Source organism: Phacochoerus africanus, chromosome 4 (assembly GCF_016906955.1).
Source record: "Phacochoerus africanus isolate WHEZ1 chromosome 4, ROS_Pafr_v1, whole genome shotgun sequence".
NCBI lineage: Eukaryota > Metazoa > Chordata > Mammalia > Artiodactyla > Suidae > Phacochoerus > Phacochoerus africanus.
In genome coordinates this window covers 135,240,725-135,259,742 of record NC_062547.1, presented here as the reverse complement: position 1 = coordinate 135,259,742, position 19,018 = coordinate 135,240,725, and the positions used below count along the sequence as shown (strand labels likewise).

Sequence of the window (19,018 nt, the reverse complement as noted above, 5' to 3'; positions counted from 1 at the left end):
TCCAGCATTGCCATGAGCTGTGGTGTAGGTGGCAGATGCAGCTTGGATCTGGCATTGCTGTGGCTCTGATTTGACCCCTAGCCTGGGAACCTCCATATGCCGCGGGTGCAGCCCTAAAAAGACAATAAAATAAAAAATAAAATAAAATATATTTATAAATGTTTTGGGAAAGTTACTGAGAAAATGCTAAATGACTGCCTCCAGAACTGGAGTAGTTAAAATGGCAGGGATGGGAGCGTCGATTATTTTTCACTGTTTTGTCACAGTTCATTTTTAGTTTTACATGAATACACTTCCAAATAGATATATAAAATCTACATCAAGTGTTTAGCTTAAAGGCGTGTTTAGCAAAATTCTGTGGTCACTTCAGAATTTTAAAAAGGAAGAAACTTCTATTGATGCTGATGAATTACCAGCTTTAGGGCTGATAAAAACATATTCATACGCACATTCCTTACAGTTTATCATAAAACTCCTCAAAAGCCTTGCATTTCATTTTTAGACATCTTTAAAATGCTTGCTTCAAAATTAGCTTGTAGAAAGTGAAAAAAACGGCTTCACCAGGCTCCTTTATAGAAAGACATCATCTAAGAGGCAGGAAATTATCAAGTGTTTTCCAAATAATAACCCCAAAGTCACTTCTCTGGACAGTTACCACACTGGGTTCTGTGAGACCCTCTGAAAATTCTGTCTAGTCTATAACTATTACTTTACTCTCAATTACAGCTTCCCCGAGGATGTTAGAAGGAAAGTGTGGAAAACGTTATCTTGACGAAAAGTATTCACGGCCGAAGATGCTTAGATGACCAAGAAAAAAAAGGCCTGCTTGGCTTCGCGGGTGATCAAGCCAGGTTCTGGGCGGCCTCCGGTAGAGAAACTCCCCGCAGCCTTCCTTTCTCGGCCGGACCCGCGAGGGCCGCTGGACTGACTCCGGGCTTCAACGTCAGCACGAGGCTGTGGGTCTAGGGGGGCTTCGGCCTCGGCCACACCCCCAGAAGGGGCCGTCCGCCCAACCCCCTGAGCCCCAGAACCGGTAGATCCGGCTCAGCCCGGCCCCGCCCTTCCGAACCTCGCTAGCGGCTACGCCGAGCGAGGTGCGCGCGCGGGAGGCGCAGGCCCGGTCACGCCCCGCCCCCTCGGCCCGACGCGGCCGCCGGGCCCGAGGGCTCGGGCCTAAGCCGCCGGGGCCAGTACCCGGCCGGGCCACGGTCTTCGGACCCGAGCGCCGCGCACGTCACCACCCACCGACGTCACCTCCCGGCACTGCAGGCCCCGCAGCCCTCCGCTTTTCTGGAGGGGAGGGGCCCGGCGTCGCCACGTGACGCCTCGTCCCCGCCCGGCCCTGGTCACATGGGTGGCGCGGCCGCTGCGTCAGTCACAGCCCTGGCTGCGGGAGTCGAGCCGCCGTCGCCGCCGCCGCCAGCGGACGGGGCGGGGATCCCGGTGCCAGGTCCTCGTCAGCCCGCCTCAGCCGGCCCTCCCGGCCTGGGCTCGACCGTCATGGAGCGGGGCGGGACCTCCGCCTGTGCCGTGTGAGCTGCTTCGCCACCGCCTGCGCTTTTCGAGACCTCCCGAACCCTCGCCGCCGCCGCCGCCCGGAGCCCCTCGCCCTTGGCAGCCTGTCGCCGCCCCTCGGGCGGGCTCGAATGCGCGTCCGGTGAAGGTGCAGGCCCGGCGCTGCCACTGCCGCAGCCGGGAGATGGTTCGGGCCTAGCGGAGCCGGGACTGGAGGTGAGAAGGACCGACGGACTGACGGAGGGCCGGGCCGGGCGGCGGGGGAGTGGGGGAGGGGAGGACGGGGTCCGCCTCCGGACTCGGAGGGACCCTCCGGGCTCGGGCTGCTCGATCCGGCATCTCTTCTTGTCTTCGCATTCCAGCCCCCTACCCTTACACACACACAAAACATTAATGAAATGGCTAACCCAATCCTAACAAAAATTCCCAGAAATCCATCTTTTCCCAGTTTTGTCTTTCCCCTTCCATTTCTCAATCCATTCTTGCCCTCAGAAATTCCTTCGACTGCATCGTTGCTTTTAAAGCCCCTCCTGAATTTCAGGGTGTTTCTAGTTGAAGAGAAAAGAGGGCCTAGATGCTGGCTAGCATTACCCAACTAGTTCTCGCTTTCCTTCTCGCGATCCTGCGCACGTCCTCCTCCTTCTCCTCCTCCTCCTCCTCCTCCTCCCTCCCCCCGCAAAAAGGGAAAAAAAAAAAGGGAAAAAAATTTCCGCCTTCGGCTGGTTAAGGGGGTTGACTAAAAATGGGAATGTTGGGGGTGTAATACTGGAACCCCCCCCCCCATAACTTCTGAATCGGTCCAGCTCGTTACCCCGATAGCTTGTATTTGGATATGGATGTGTAGGCCTTTCCTCCAGCTGCCGGTGCTCGGGGTTAATCTCGTAATTGACGTCAGTGCTTTGTTCCTTCCACTTTGCTGTTCCTTCCACTCTTTGAGGATGGATCATGGGATCCAGGAGTTGGAGGAGTCTCCTTACTGCCTTTTCTTTCGCAAAGACTGTCGTTTATAGGAAGTTGAAGATACAAATCTGCGATGCTTGCGTGTGGAGTTCAGACTAAGATGCAGAGTTCGATTTAGGGTTCTCAGAGTCATTTCATTTCAGAATGGTGCGATTTCTTTCCTGCTGGCTAGGGAGATTTTAAACTAAAGCTAGTCCCTTTTCCAGTTATCAGTATTTTTCCTGACGGCATCTAGTCTATAGTTACTTGTGAATAGGATGTTTATAAATGAGGTGTTTAAATTGTGTCTTATTTTTGAGAACCCACGTGTTAAAAAGCTCAAAGCTTTGTTTCCATATTGATTTTGCAAAGCTTTGGAAAGTGCTCCTTTTGTGTACTTGTCCTTTAACTTGTCAAAGTTGAAATATTTATGAGAACTTTCTTAATTTGGCATTTAATAAAGAGCCTCTGTGGCCTGTGAATCTGCCTAGAATCATCTTCTGTCATATGCGTATAAAGAAGTGTTGGCAGGTTGCCACCTGGTTTTTAACAAAGCTGGCTTCTTTAAATTTCTCAGGTTTATTTTCTACTTATTCGTCCATGCCTCCTTCAGTCTCCAAACATGAAAAAAAAACCTTAAGAAATTATTGTAAATTATCTTTTAGCATTAACTTAATTGGAAGCAATTAAAAGTTAATTTTTTATACCAACAGTTTCAGTTTGTGATGGTTTGCAGGCTGATGACGGGTTTTTGTTAGCTCTACAGGAACAGTAGGCAGGTAGGATGTTTGTAAATGACCCAACCTTTACTGTTTTTTTTAAAAAGAGCTTAGCTGTGTTCATTGGCAAATGGTCTACAGGTTTGGAGTGCGAAGTTGATTCTACAGTGCTTTGGTGAAGCTGTGTAATTAAGAATTCTTAAAGATAGGATATTTTCATTCAGATTCACTTTCTACTTGTCATAGGACATACATTCCCTTCTCTGTGTTCTTGAGTTCTTGTACCCTCTTTGTGACATTCTGCTTTTTGTATTGTAATTTTTAAAAATAGGTCTGTCATGTCTTTAGAGCAAGATCTATATTTATACCTCTCCCTATGCTCCCCAGTATTTTACACAATTATTAGATTGAATATGTGATGTCCAACCCAAGATTTCACAAAAGGGTAATCTAAAAACAGCTGTATGAGCAAGTTATCTGTATTTGAAGGGGAAAAGTAACTCTCAGTTGCAGAAGATGACAGAAGGTGAAGCCTTTTAAAATTATGTATGTTAACCTTTTTTTAAGAGTTAAGGTAAATGTCACGGTTTTTTGTGTACCTGAGAGGAACATAGAAAACAGGTATTTGATTTTTTGTGGCTGTCTGGTTTAGAATGGGGTCCAAAATGTATGAGGCCTTCTCTTCCTAGTATTTTTCATAAAATCGAAGGGATACGCTTAAGTATTGAAGGGACACCTGAACAGTGACCCAGAAGTGCAGTGTGTATTATAAAAATTGATGGCTTCGATTTTATTTTTTATTTCAGCTCTGTGCTACAGATGTTTTACAATAAAAACTGTCCGTATCATGTAAAGGTTTCCCAGCTTTTGAACCCCCGATCCTCATTTTGTTTCACCTGTTTCCTTTTTTATTTCCTCTAAGTTGAAACGATTAAATTTGATTTCTGGGAGGCTGTTTGTCAGTCTCAGTTATTGTGAAATAAGGTGTAGTCAGGACGAAAAACTGCTTAAAGCTAACCTGACTTCTTACCTTGCTACTTTTTTGGTTTAGGAAAAGCACCCCTCCTTGTAACTCCCCACACCCAGTGACTGACTGGAAAGCCAGTATGGTTTGGCTACTCAGATATTGTCATGATTTGTCCTGAGACTGGGGCTCCCTTGGGCTGCTTTGGGCCTGAGTGAGTCTGCCATAATTTTGTCAATTTGGAGCTGCCTAGTGGGTTATGACATTTTACTTTGACTTTTCCTTTTCTTGTCATCATTAGGATAGTTTTCTGGAGAGGTGAGTACAGGCCAATACTCTGCATAGGCAGGCCTTCCCACTCTTGCCAGTTTCTTTCATTTCTTCTATCTGGAATATCACTTTTCCTGTCTTGTGCCCTGTCGCTTAACATTTACCATCTTTTAAGTTTTAAGGCCCAGTGCAAGTACTGTTGTCTTCTTAAGTTTTGCTTGAGTCCCCACCCTGCTCCTCTTGTGACCAATGTCCTTTTAATCCCTGCATCACTTTGTATTGTTTTTATTTGTTCAGCAGCTAGCTGTGGGACTGTATCGCGCTGGCTGACATTGAGCATTATCAGGAAGACTCACTAGTGAAATAAAGGCTGTTATCTCTAAAAAATAAAAATTAAAACATAATTCAATTTAAAATTTGACTAAAAAAATTAGCATTTGGAGTTCCCACTGTGGTGCAGTGGGATCAGTGGCATCTTGTGAGCCCTGGGATGTAGGTTCCATCCTTGCTGGGCACTGTGGCGTTGCCACAGGTACAGTTTAGGTTGCAACTGTGGCTCGGATCTGATCCCTGGGACAGGAACTCCATATACTGTGGGCCAGCAAGAAAGAGAAGACAAAAAATTTAACACTAACTCCTTAATGTCATCACATAGCCAGTCAGTGTTCAAATTTCCCTGATTACAGTTTTTGTTTTAATGATTTGTTTGAATTAGGATCCCACTAAGGCTCATACATTGTATTGGATTGGTATGTGTTTCAACTCTCTTTTCCTTTTTCCTCTGTGAATTCTTGTCTTGTCTTTTTGTTTGCGTTCCCATACATTCCCTTTGTTAAAGAAACCAGGTTTTTGTTCTATGAGATTTCTCACGGTCTGGATTTTGCTGATTGCATCCTTGTGGTTTAATGTAATATGTTCTTCTGTTCACTGTTTTTCCTGCAAATTAGTAGTTATATCTAGAAATTCGATCCAATTCGGGCTTGAATTTTTTTTAATGGCAAGAATATTTCATAGGTAAAGCTGTATACTTTATATGTATTCTTAAATCCTCAGTCTGTCTTCTCATCCTACTATGTCAGTGAAATTGCTTTTACCAAGGCCACCAGTGACTTCTCCATTACCACTTTGTATAGTCATTCCTTACTCTTTTACATTTTTCTGTGCCTGATACTGTTAACCATAGTCTCCTTGATATTGTTTTGTTTGGTTTTTTCCTTGACCTTTATGACTCCCTTTACTGGTTTTCTTACTGCTTGCTGCTTCTTTGCAGACTCTTAATTCTGTGCTAATCCCTTTGTATTGATAGTTATGTATTTTTGCCTTGACTCTCTTTTCACCCTTCCAGGTGATTTCATCCATTTTTGTCCACTTCATTCATTCCAGGGTAGCCTTAGCTACCATCTTGAAGCATTTTGAACTCACCAGAACTCTTTCATCCAACTGAATACCCCTCTTTAGATTGTCCATTAGGTACTTTGTTTTAGGTAGGAGAGTGACACATACCTGACTTAAGCAAAAAGAGGAATTTATTGGGAACATAAAGGTATCCCATAAATTCTCAGAAAGGCAGTCATGCCACAGGAGGACAGCTAAGACTCCGAAAGAGCTGGATTCAGGGGCTCCATGTGGGTCAGGAATTGCCTCTTTATATCTCACAGGATACTCTCCCCCCTCACCCCCCAAGATACTCTGTGTTCAGTTTTCTCTTGCTGCAGAACAACTTTAACACTCATATCTATTGAATTTTAAATCTTACAACTTCTGGCATCAGAGAGAGACCTCTCTGATTCCCCATCCCAAAGCTCAGGAAAGGAACTCATTAGGTTATATGTCCACCTCTGGACCACAGCTTTGGCTAGGGGTCTCCATTGTAATAACATGCTCTAGGTGCACCATCCCAGAGAGAAATGGAGTAAAGGACATCAAAACATGGTTGTCCACTTCATTCACTCCATGGCTATTTAGTACACACACACAGTCCTACTGTTTCCTATATATATAAAATATTTTCTTTAACATAATCTATCTGTATATACCAGCAAACACTCTAATCTCTTTTATGGAGACAACTCAAATTCATACCTACTTACCATATCCAGAGGTCATTGTTCTCTGAGTCTGGATTCTAAAAGTGATAAATATGCTTTGTCACATGTCTGAAAATTGTGGGCTAAATACTAAATTTAACCGTCTCTAACGTAACTTATACACAGTGGTGGGAAAAAAGTATCTAAAGCTATTATGAGGGGAGAACAGAGTTTTGTTCCAAAACCTAACAACATAACTTGCTCGACAGGTACAGAAGTTGAACCACAGAGCCAGCACATTGCCTGTGCCTTTATTTGTTACTTCCTTGCGAGTGGATTAAGTTCTTTGGTCAGCCAAATGAAGATTTTCAGTTCTGTCCAGAAGGAAGATTTTTCTCTCGTCTTTGGTTGAGGTTTACACTGAGAGGACATTTGGAAGAATTTTGGAGGAGGGCAGTTCTTTGTTGCCTTAGTGCAGGGGTGGACTAACTATGGTTAGTAGTCCCAATTGCCTGCTTTTGTATGGCCTGAGACCTAAGAGTAGTTTTTACATTTTTTAAAATGGTGGGGGAAAAGTCAAAAGAAGAATATTTTGTGGCATGTGAACATTGTAGGAAACACAAAATTTAGTGCCCATGAATACAGTTTTATTGGAGCACAGACAGACAACATACCCATTCGTTTATGTATTGTGTGTAGCTGCCTTTGCTGCTGCAGTGGTAGAGTTGAGTGGTTGTAACTGTGGCCTGCACAGCCTAAAATATTTAGTGTATGGCTTAAAAAAAGTTTGTCGACTTTTGTCTTAGCAGATCAGATGGCTCTTAGGGGATTCTTGAGTCAGGATTGACTTAGGGTTAGTAGTTAGTTAAAAGGTCCTATTTACTGTGGTAGTTGTTAGGGTTTTTCTGTTTGTAGATTACATGTATATGTATATATCTCTGTGTGTATGTGTCTATATCTGTGTATACATTTATGTGTGTGTATACATATACATTTACATATACATACATAAATAAAGCAGGTGGGGTCTGCACATTGGCCTAGTTGAGGTTAGGATTCAGGTAGTCAGCTGCACCCTGAAGGTAGGGAATCACAGTGTAGATGACACTGAAGCATGGTTGCTCTTAGTACAGCTGTGTGAATAGGGGAGAGAATTTTGAGAAAAGCTAGGGTGAGGTGAGACTAGAAGCTGATCACATAGTTCCCATAATGTTGATCACGTACAGATTAACTATTCTACTACTACTCAGTCTCTCACCCCTAAATTCTGCTGTTTTCCTTGCTTTGGAGATTGCAACGAATCTTTCTTTTTTTTTTTCAGAAATCTGAACATTGTCCTTCACTCTTCTCTTTTATATATCTCACAACTAATTGGCCCCAAAGTTCTTCCTTTTTAACATCTTTGAATCCAAACCCTTTATCTACATCATCCACACTCCTATTAACTGCTCTAATCCAGGCATCGTTTCTCACCTGGATCGTTGAAACAGGTTTCTCATTTGTTTCCTTATAATCTGCCTCACCCTATACCAGAGTGAAATTTTTTTTCTAAGTTGCAGATTCACTTCTTTTAAAATTCCTTAGTAATGTTGCATTTTTCTATAGTTTTTTCCTAACTGGGGATTCTTCTACATTAATGAGATTTACATAAGTTCTAAAGGACTGCCTTATAGCCAGGTAATCCCTTGGGAGTTTGTTGCTGTGTTTAGATTTTGTTTATTACTGTGTTTGTGCCAAGTTATAAAGCATTAAACTAACAGTGCTCATATAGGAAAAGCTGTTGAGTTAAATTGGATCCTGTCATGGTATATGTTAATACAGGCAGGCATAGTAGGCCTGGCATAGTAGTTACTGTCATGTTTTCACTGTGAGATGTATCTGGTAGATCCCATCTTTATAATTAATCAACTGGAAACTGTTTGCAGCATGAGTGTTTGAGTCCAAACTTGAGCAGTGGTTATACTGGATACACATTCAATGTAGATTTCATTAAGGTACTAAACTTAACAGATGAACAAGACAGAGTCGCCAGAGTTAACAATTGAGGCCAATTTAAAATTGACATTTAAGGGGAGTTCCCGTCGTGGCGCAGTGGTTAACGAATCCGACTAGGAACCATGAGGTTGCGGGTTCGGTCCCTGCCCTTGCTCAGTGGGTTAATGATCTGGCGTTGCCGTGAGCTGTGGTGTAGGTTGCAGACACGGCTCGGATCCCGCGTTGCTGTGGCTCTGGCGTAGGCCAGTGGCTACAGCTCCGATTCGACCCCTAGCCTGGGAACCTCCATATGCTGCGGGAGCGGCCCAAAGAAATAGCAAAAAGACCAAAAAAAAAAAAAATTGACATTTAAGGACTGGTGAGGTTGTATATATAAGGTTATATTTCCCTAAATTAGCCAATAAACACTTGCAGTTATTAAATCTATTTAGTATGACATTCATAAGCATTTTTTGCGCTAGTATTATTGAAGTCAAATTACAGAAGTGGTTTAAAAATACAGAACTAGGCCTAAGACTACATGTTTTCAGGATTGAGTATATCATTGGTCTAGTTTGTGCAAAACAGGATAATTGTTACATTAGAGTTAAGTTTTGTTTTTGTTTTTTTCTTTTTTGGCTGCATCCATGGCATATGGAAGTTCCTGTGCCAGGGAATGAATCTGAACTGCAGCTGTGGCCTACACCACAGCCAGATCCTTAACCCACTGTGTCGGGCTGGGGATTGAACCTGTGCCTCCGTAGAGACCAGGTGGATCATTAACATACTGCACCACAGTGGGAACTCCTAAATTTTGTTTTGTATTTAATTTTAAAATTGTTTTAGTTTTACACTTACATAAAAGCTGTAAACGTAATGGGTTTATACCTAATTTTATATCCATACCAAGTTCTTAATATTATAATTTTTAGGAGTTCCCGTTGTGGCACAGTGGTTAACGAATCCCGACTAGGAACCATGAGGTTGCGGGTTCAGTCTCTGGCCTTGCTCAGTGGGTTAAGGATCCGGCGTTGCAGTGGCTGTGGTGTAGGCTGGTGGCTACAGCACCAATTAGACCCCTAGCCTGGGAACCTCCATATGCCTCCCTCAATTTCTAGGGAGTGGCCCTAGAAATGGCAAAAAGACAAAAAAAAAAGATTATAATTTTTAAAAGGTCATCACTCAACATCAGGGAAATAGAATTTTCTCTGAAAAGCTATCCTTATATCTTTCAGATTTGAGAAACAAACATATAGGTCTGGTCTGATCCTTTGTATTTCTCCAGTCTTGTCTTTCATTTTTTACTCTCCCAATCCTGTTTTCCAACTACTGTTGAGCTACCTCTTTTCCCTGGGTTCTCTTTTCAAGGCTGTTGCACATGGTGTTCTCTCTGCTTAGAACTAACCTCCCTCCCTCCATCTTTTTCCTTCCTTTCCCTCCTTCTACCCTCCTGCCACCTTTCTGTAGTCAGGTTAGGGCTAGCTGTGACCAGATCTTGAAGGTGATGGGTAATTTTTTTTTAAGGCTGCACTGCAGCATATGGAGATTCCCAGGCTAGGGGTTGAATCGGAGCTGTAGCCACTGGCCTACACCACAGCCGCAGCCATGCCGGATCAGAACTGTGTCTGCAACCTACACCACTGCTTATGGCAACACCAGGTTCTTAACCCACTGAGCGAGGCCAGGGATCGAACCTGTGTCCTCATGGATGCTAGTCAGATTTGTTTCCACTGAGCCATGATGGGAACTCCAATTTAAATTTTATGTCCTTAGTCTTAGTGCATTGTGTGACACCGTGTATGTACTGGTTAACACAGTATTAACATTGTACCTTATAGATGTATTGGTCTATACTGAAGAGAGATTTTATTTTATTTATTTATTTATTTTTTGTCTTTTTGCTATTTCTTTGGGCCGCTCCCGCGACATATGGAGGTTCTCAGGCTAGGGGTCGAATCGGAGCTGTAGCCACCGGCCTTCGCCAGAGCCACAGCAACGCAGGATCCGAGCCGCGTCTGCAACCTACACCACAGCTCACGGCAACGCCAGATCATTAACCCACTGAGCAAGGGCAGGGACCGAACCCGCAACCTCATGGTTCCTAGTCGGAGTCATTAACCACTGCGCTACGACGGGAACTCCCCTGAAGAGAGATTTTTAAATAAAGCCTTCAAAATTCCTTCTGATTTCTGTTTAAATATGTTGCAGGTGAAAATTAGAAAATATTTTGATAATAGGTTTACTCTTATCACTCACAAATTGATTTTAAAAGTAAGTAATCTTTGTGCCATAATAAACAGCTCATTTATAAGTTTGTATTACAGTGATTAAAGAGCAGTAACCTTAAATTACTTTTTTTTTTGGCCGCCCCTTGGCACGTGAAGCTCCCTGGGCCAGGGATCAGCTGGGGAACACTGGATCCTTTAACCCACAGTGCCAGGCTGGGGATCAAGCTTGTGTCCTGGTGCTATAGAGATGCCAGCGATCCCTTTGCGCCACAGCCTAAATGCCTTATTCACATTTTAGTAGAATCTTATTAACAAGAATTTAGGGTAATTAGGACAAGGGCTAAGTTCACAAGCCTTGAGTATGTGGCTTCTTCCTTCAGTACGTTAGCATTTTCTTTCTAACCTTTTAAACAATATTCTAAGGAACTAAATATATTTCAGGAAATCTAAATACTTTGTTACCACCTGTCTTCCACATAGGCAGAGGAAGATGAAATTGATAAGAAATAGTTTCTTGTTACTGTAAAATCTATGCAGGCTTTGCTATACTATGTTTTTTAACTTTTTAATTTGCTATATGCATTTTTAAGCAGTAAAAATTGCTTTTATTTTGCCATTTGGCCCTGTGTTATTTTCTCTTGGCTTCCTCAGGTACTATAAATGAAAGCAGTCTTGTACTCTGTTGAGTAGATCATTCCTTTCTGGATGTTGTTACTGAAACATTCTTCAGTTTTTACACTGTCTCAGTTTGCCAAGTATTTTTCTGAGATTTTACAGTCTAGCGCTTATATTTTGTGAACACTTGAGAGTACAGAGTTTCGGTAAAAATAGAAATTGATCATTTCTGTACATGTGTTTTTTTTTTTCTTGTACATATGTTGTTTTTCTTCTAGATAAACACTTTTAGAAGAATTGCCTTAAAAACAGCAGAATTCATTTATGTCAGTATTAATGCTTTATTGGGTTGATAGTGTATTTTTTAACTCAACAATTCTGGTTTTAATTTACAAAGTCTGCTTAAAAGTAAGATGCAGAGAAACATGGTATAAAATACTTTATACATTCTAATTATACACGTATGATACAAAAATGTTTTCATTGCATAAAGATTTTCACATCTTGTTTAATGGAAAACAACTAAAATGTTAGATAAACAGTCCGGTAGATAAAAATTTACCATTTATCTTTTAGATCATGTAATTTTTCTTCAAAATCTGTACATATTCTTGGGATGCTTTTACAAGTTCATGATCGGTACACCTTGGAGGAGAAGCTCTATAAGATCCAGATTAATAGTTAGCAGCATCTTTTGCTAGTTCTCTAGTTATGTTTTCTTGCCACTCCTGGTGAATCTTGGTCAAGTAAGTCTCAATGCTTTTATTTGAAGGAGGTAAACGTGAGGTAGAAATCACTACATTTTCTCTTGGAGTAAGATTTCCACTAAACACTGAACTCTTAGGAAGATTTCCAGCACAGGGTGGCTCCAGGACTGGCCTCATAGTCAGTTTGGAATAAAGATCTATTCTGCTCTTTCTCCACCAGAAGTTTGGTAGTGGTCTCGGCCAGCCTCTCATTAGTCTTGTTTCGTTTATTGTCCAATTAATTTCTTACTTTTAATTATTCCAGATAGAGTTGCTTATATGTTTCCAATTCTGTTTCTTTAGGATGTTCTTGAAAAGTTTCCGCTTTGGAGAGTTCAGATTCAAGATCTCTAATTCTGAGTTCCCATTTCACTTCTTATTGAAACACAGTTATTTTCCCATAACTGCACCAAGTTTTCTTGAGATACTGCTTGTGTCTCTAGAAATAAGTTGACTTTTGTTAATTGTTCTATCTCCTGTCTTGCTCATTTTTCAGTCTCCCATTTATGATGCTCTATTTGACTGCGTTCTACCATGTTCATTTCTATGTGACTCTTGAGGTTTGGGTTGACAGTGTATTGAACACAGTAAAAAGAAGACCTGTTCTCTTACTGTTACCAAAAATAAAAGTCTTAGTGTTCCCTTGTGGTGCAGCAGGTTAAAAATCTGGCATTGTCACTGCAGCAACTCAGGTTGCGGCTATGGTGTGGGTTTGATCTCTGGCCTGGGAACTTTTCACATGCTGCAGGTGTGTGCAGCCAAAAAATGAAAATTAAAAAAAAAAATTAGCAAAAGTCTTAGGAAATGGGAGACTATTTGTGGGTAGACAAGGGTAGGTGACATACCTGAAACCTAACTTTTAGTGACTGCTCCCATTGACTCTGACTTTTTTTTTTGAACTGTTGAACAAATGGTTACTCATTTTTGTTTTTAAAGTTTTTTGTTTTTTGTTTTGCTTTTTAGGGTTGCATCTGCAGCATATGGAGATTCCAGGCTAGGGGTCCATTTAGAGCTACAGCTTCCGGCCACAGCCACAGCAACATCAGATCCGAGCCACATCCGCCACCTACACTACAGCTCACAGCAATACTGGATCCTTAACCCACTGAGCAAGGCCAGGGATTGAACCCACAACCTCATGGTTCCTAGTCGGGTTCATTTCTGCTGTGCCACGACAGGAACTCCTGTTTTTAAGTTTTTATTTTATATTGGAGTATAGTTGATTTACAATGTTGTGTTAGTTTCGGGTGTATAGCAAAGCAGTTCATTTATACATGTACATACATCTCTCCTTTTTCAGGTTCTATTCCCGTATAGGTTATTATAGAACATTGAATAGAGTTACTTGTGCTATACAGTAGGCCCTTGATTATTTGTTTTATATATAGTAAGTGTGTATATGGTAATCCTAAATTTCTAATTTATCCCTCCCCTACCACCTTTTCCCCTTTGGTAACCATAACTTTGTTTTCTATGTCTGTTGAGTCTGTTTCTATAAGTAAATTCATTTGTATCCTTTTTTTGGTGGGAGGGGATGTGTCCATGGCAGACAGACATTCCCCCATCAGGGATCAAATCTAGGACACAAATCCACAGCAATGACAACACCAGCTCCTTAACAATTAGGCCACCAGGGAACTCCATTTTTTGGGGGGGACTCTATTTTTTAGATTTCACATATAAGTGATATCGTATAGTTGTCTTTCTGTGTCTGACTTCACTTAGTATGATAATCTCTAGGTCCATCCATGTTGCTGTAAATGGCATTATTTCATTTTTTTTTCTGGTTGAGTAATATTCTATTGTATGTATTTACCACATCTTCTTTATTTTATTTTTATTTTTATTTTGGCCACACTGCATGCGAAAGTTCTCAGGCCAGAGATTGAATCCACACTTCAGCAGTGACTCAGGCTGCTGCAGTGACAACGCTGTACCACAGGGGAATTCCGTGTACCACCTCTTAATCAGCGGACATTTAGGTTGCTTCCATGTCTAGGCTATTGTAAATAGTGTTGCAGTGAACGTTGGGATGCATGTATCTTGTTGAATTATGGACTTCTCCAGATATTTTCCCAGGAGTGAGATGGCTGGATCATATGGCAGCTCTATTTTTAGCTTTTTTTTTTTTTTAAGGGCCACACCCTCAGCATATGAAGGTTCTCAGCCTGGGGGTCAAATTAGAGCTGTAGTCACTGGCCTATACCACAGCCATAGCAACGCCAGATCCCAGCTATGTCTGTGACCTGCGCCACAGCTCATGGCAACGCCAGATCCTTAACCCACTGAGTGAGGCCAGAGATCGAACCTGCATCCTCATGTATAGTAGTGAGATTGTTTCTGCTGAGCCACGACAGGAACTCCTATTTGCAGCTTTTTTTTTTTTTTTTTCTTTTTAGAGCCGCTCCTGTAGCACATGGAGGTTCCCAGGCTAGGGAGTCTAATCGGAGCTGTAGCTGCTGGCCTGCGCCACAGTCATAGCAATGTGACACCCAAGCCGCATCCGTGAACTACACCACAGCTCATGACAACGCCAGATCCTTAATCCACTGAGCGAAGCCAGAGATGGAAGCTGCAACCTCATGGTTCGCAGTCAGATTCGTGTCCGCTGCGCCGCAATGGAAACTTCGTATTTCCAGCTTTTTAAGGAACCTCCATACTGTTCTCCAGACTGTTTGACTCGAGGCAACAAGAGTATAGTTGTGACCCTTATAAAATCCGTGAAGTGTTTTGAGTGTGTATCTGTTGTATGTCGCCATTGTATTATTTGCTCGAAGGGAGATGGGAAGTTGAATGATGTCCCATAGTTCTTACTCTTCAGAGGCTTGTGATATGGAGGTGAGTAGGGAGGGTGGATAGAAGAAAAACATTTTAATAATCCTAAGGTAAGGCGGGTGTTGGGCACCAAATGAAATATAAAGAAGTACTTTGGCAAGTGAGTGATTTTAGTTCTCAGAGGATTCTTGAAGAGCTTCTTGCAAGAAAAAGGATATGTGGTGAACTTTGAAATGGACGTATTTAGGGATAGGGGAAAGGAAGGACGTTATATGTAGAGGGACTAGTTTGAGTAAAGACCTAGATCTGAACATAAGTAGTTTTTTTTCCCAGGCTTGGTTAAGTCCTCAAGGCTTTGTAGAAGTAGGTAGGAATTTAGCTGCACACAGGTTTGAAACCTGAGGTAAAAATTTTGTACTTAGATTTTCCATAGAGCTTCGAGCTATTAATGACTTTAAGCAGGAGAATGTCTTAATTAGCCCTGTTTTATAAAGATATAAAGGTAATTATTTATGCGTATGGCACATAGGTTTCTAATAAGATACCTTTGTGGGTTTTAGATATTTGTATGCTTTCAGAGTAAAAAACTGAATCGAAAGATTATTTTCTTCTTTATAAAGGGATTCGTGAAATTTGACTTTTTAATCATTTTTTCCACCTAGACTTCTCAATTTGGTTTGTCTATATGCTTTCAGTTTGGTAGTGCAGTTTTGAGATCAGTTTAAACCAGCTTAATTTGGTTTAAACATTTATCAAATATTAATAAATGCCCAAGAAGTATATTTTTATTTGGTTTTGTCTCTGAAACAGCTATGTGGCATAACCATACAGGACTACTTACTGGGGGAAAAAGGGAAAATTTACTTTTATTACTAAGAGAAACATTATCTAAAGAGAGGCAGCTGGTTACCTCTCATTTCTTCTCTTGAATTGAAGTTTTAAATTGTCTAATATTTTAAAAAGAACAACTCAGTTGATTAGTAATCAGTTTGGCAAATACTGTTTCAAATTCCTGAACAATCAAATATCTGCTTAATTGCTGAATGGCATAATAAATATTGATTGTGATACTGTCTGGTTTCTAAGATGAGGAAATACAGTTTTGCTTTACGAGAAAAAGCTTCATGGAGGAAGTGAATTGAGTTGTCATTTTAAAGGATCAGAGTTGTATAGCTAACACATTAGTAAAGAAATACATTTCAGTTCTGATCAGTCTGAAATAATTAAATGCAGATGTTAGGAGTGTGCTAAACTAAGGAGTTCCCATTGTGGCTCAGTGGTAATGAACCCGACTAGTATCCATGAGGACATGGGTTTGATCCCTGGTCTCGCTCAGCGGGTTAAGGATCCAGCATTGCTGTGAGCCGTGGTATAGGTTGCAGATTTGTCTCGCGGATCTCGCATTGCTCTGGCTGTGGTGTAGGCTGGCAGCTACAGCTCCGATTTGACCCCTTGCCTGGGAGCTAACATATGCTGTGTGCCCTAAAAAGAGCAAAAAAAAAAAAAAAAAGTCTGCTAAATTAAAATGTGTTGCAGATTAGTATCCAATTTTAGTTTTATATAAAGTACTAATTGTTTTAGTTTTGAAATATTAGTATTTTGTAGTAATAGGTAAATAAAATCATGATCTCAAGGTATTATTTCCTAGTGAGATGACCAGTCCTTTCTAACCAAGTTACGAACTTCATTACTCACTTAAGTGATTATCTAGGTATGTAGTGTGAAAAAACAAATACATTCTCTGATTATTTTCTAGGGGGAGATGAAATATTAACAAATATCAAAATAAGTATATACTTAATTATAATCAAGTGCCCTGAAAGAAAAAGGAATTGTCTGCATGAATTTTTTTTTTTTTTTTTTGGTCTTTTTGCTATTTCTTTGGGCCGCTCCCGAGGCGTATGGAGGTTCCCAGGCTAAGGGTTGAATCGGAGCTGTAGCCACTGGCCTACACCAAAGCCACAGCAACGCGGGATCCGAGCCGTGTCTGCAGCCTATACCACAGCTCACGGCAACGCCGGATCGTTAACCCACTGAGCAAGGGCAGGGACCGAACACACAACCTCATGGTTCCTAGTCAGATTCATTAACCACTGCGCCATGACGGGAACTCCTGCATGAATTTCTTGAAGCCCGAAAGAGAGGCACAAGTTCTGGAAGCCCCAAAAAGGCTCTTGGTGGGAGCTGGGACAGGAAGGTAGTAAGATATAAAATGAATCTGTTAAGATAGGTGGGGTCACATCAATGGAAAGTCAGATTATAGCTTTGTAGGCCATGTTAAGTACCTTAAAGTTTATCCTAAGGTAAGTGGAAAGGGTACTAAATTTTTATTGCAGGAGTTGATGACATAATGTGGTTTGTGTTTTTAAAAGGTTACTTGGCTGCTGTATGAAATATGGATTAGAGAGAGATGAGGGGAACTGAGAGTCCCAATTAGAAGGCTGCAGCATTTGTCAAACTCAGAGATAAAATGATGACTTGTTTTGAACAGAGGCCATGGACAAGGAAGTGTACTGATAAGTTCAAAATATATTTTGGATACTGTGGTTAAGGATTGAATGTGGAAAGAGGTTGAAGGAAGGATTTGGCAAGACTGGTTGGCTGGTAGCATGAGAATCATTGGAGCAGGAGTTGGAGGTAGGAGAAAAGAGATCAAGAAATCAATTTCAGGTACATTAAGATAAGATTGGTATTCCTCAGTCAAAGGATATGATGAGACATGTCTCTGAAAATGTGGTTCTGCACTCAAAAAAGAAAGATGTGATGTGGAACATGTTTGGGTATTTGGAATGTAGGCATATAGATGGTATATTAAGCCATGAGAATGTAGGGAAAGAATGTAGACTTATCAGAGCCTGAATAAGACCCTTGGCTGAGTGCAGAGGAGTGCCGGTTTTTAAGAACTTTGGTAGGTAGAATGGGAGGAGCCAGAAGTGCTAGGAAAACTGAAAGGGCTGGGGTTATGGAAACCATAAGTATGTTATGGAGCTATCAGTGGCTGAATATATTGAATGGTATGTCAACTAAAATGATCAAGCGTGTGTTGAATTTAGCAACTTGTAAATCTCTGTGGTCTTGGCAGAGGAGTAGAGTGTGGGAAGCTGGAAATAGAATATCAAATAGTGATTGGATACATTATGGAAAGCAATTTTTCTGTATCAGTTAAAATCGAGGGAATTCCCGTAGTGGTGCAGGAGAAACGAATCCAACTAGGAACCATGAGGTTGAGGGTTCGATCCCTGGCCTCCCTCAGTGGGTCAGGGATCGGGTGTTGCCGTGAGCTGTGGCGTAGGTCACAGATGTGACATGGATCTGGCGTTGCTGTGGATGTGGCATAGGCCAGCGGCTACAGCTCCGATTAGACCCCTAGCCTGGGAATCTCCACATGCTGAGGGGACAGCCCTAAAAAGACCAAAAAAAAAAAAAAAAAATTGAAGATGCTCATTCCCTGCAACCTAACAATTCCACTCCTAAGTGTCTCTTCCAGGAAAACTCTCACTCGCTGGTTCAAGGAGAAATGTATAGCAATGGTCATCACAGCATTGTTTGTAATGGCAGATAAAGGGGAACTACCTAAATATCCATCATCTGGAGAGTGGATAAGTAAATTGTGTGGATACACAGCAGTGAAAATAAATAAAATACAGCAACATGTATCATCAGGATGGATTAACCTCAACATAATGCTGAGACTTAAAAAGGCTGAGTCAGGTTTTAGAGTATACCCTTTTTAAAAGTTGATAAAGGAGTTCCCGCTGTGCACAGTGGGTTAAGAATCTGACTGCAGCAGCTCAGGTTGCTGCAGAGGCAAGGGTTTGATCCCTGGCCCGGCATATTGGGTTAAAGGATCTGGCATTGGTTCAGTCTCTTGCCCAGGAATTTCCATATGCCTCAGGTGCAACCATTAAAAAAAATTTTTTTGGAAATTATGCAAAACAATTAGTGTCTTACTTAGGGATACATACATATATAGTAAAAGTATAAAGAAACTGTGAGAATGATTAACACCAAAATTAGAATAGTGGCTACTATAGGTGTCTTGGCAATGTGTATTTCCCAAGATGGTTCATGGATAACACAAGAGATCACTATATTGCTCCTTACACTTTTTTGAGTAACTTTTTTTTTTTAAATTATAATTGGTTTACAATGTTGTATTTGGGTAACTTTTTAATAAAAGAAATGGATGCAGAGGAAGTGGAGAATCCTTTTGTCTGTAAAGAAGAACAGAAAAGATAGAGTGGTA

At 41.4% G+C, this 19,018-nt stretch overlaps 1 protein-coding gene and 1 pseudogene across 5 annotated transcripts in view; one reads left to right on the top strand and one right to left on the bottom strand.

Annotated features, from left to right (window-relative positions):
- The first annotated feature begins 1,348 nt into the window (after window positions 1-1,348).
- AFF4 (ALF transcription elongation factor 4) overlaps window positions 1,349-19,018 on the top strand; it is an 87,201-nt gene continuing 69,531 nt past the window's right edge. For 3 of the 5 annotated variants that reach the window (XM_047778615.1, XM_047778613.1, XM_047778614.1), the window contains exon 1: window positions 1,356-1,731. The gene's annotated coding sequence lies outside the window, so the exon portion shown is untranslated. Of the gene's footprint in view, window positions 1,732-19,018 lie in introns of all 5 variants that reach the window. The other 2 variants (XM_047778612.1, XM_047778616.1) reach the window with 2 other exon arrangements.
- Window positions 11,824-12,919, bottom strand: LOC125124724 (ankyrin repeat domain-containing protein 26-like; annotated as a pseudogene).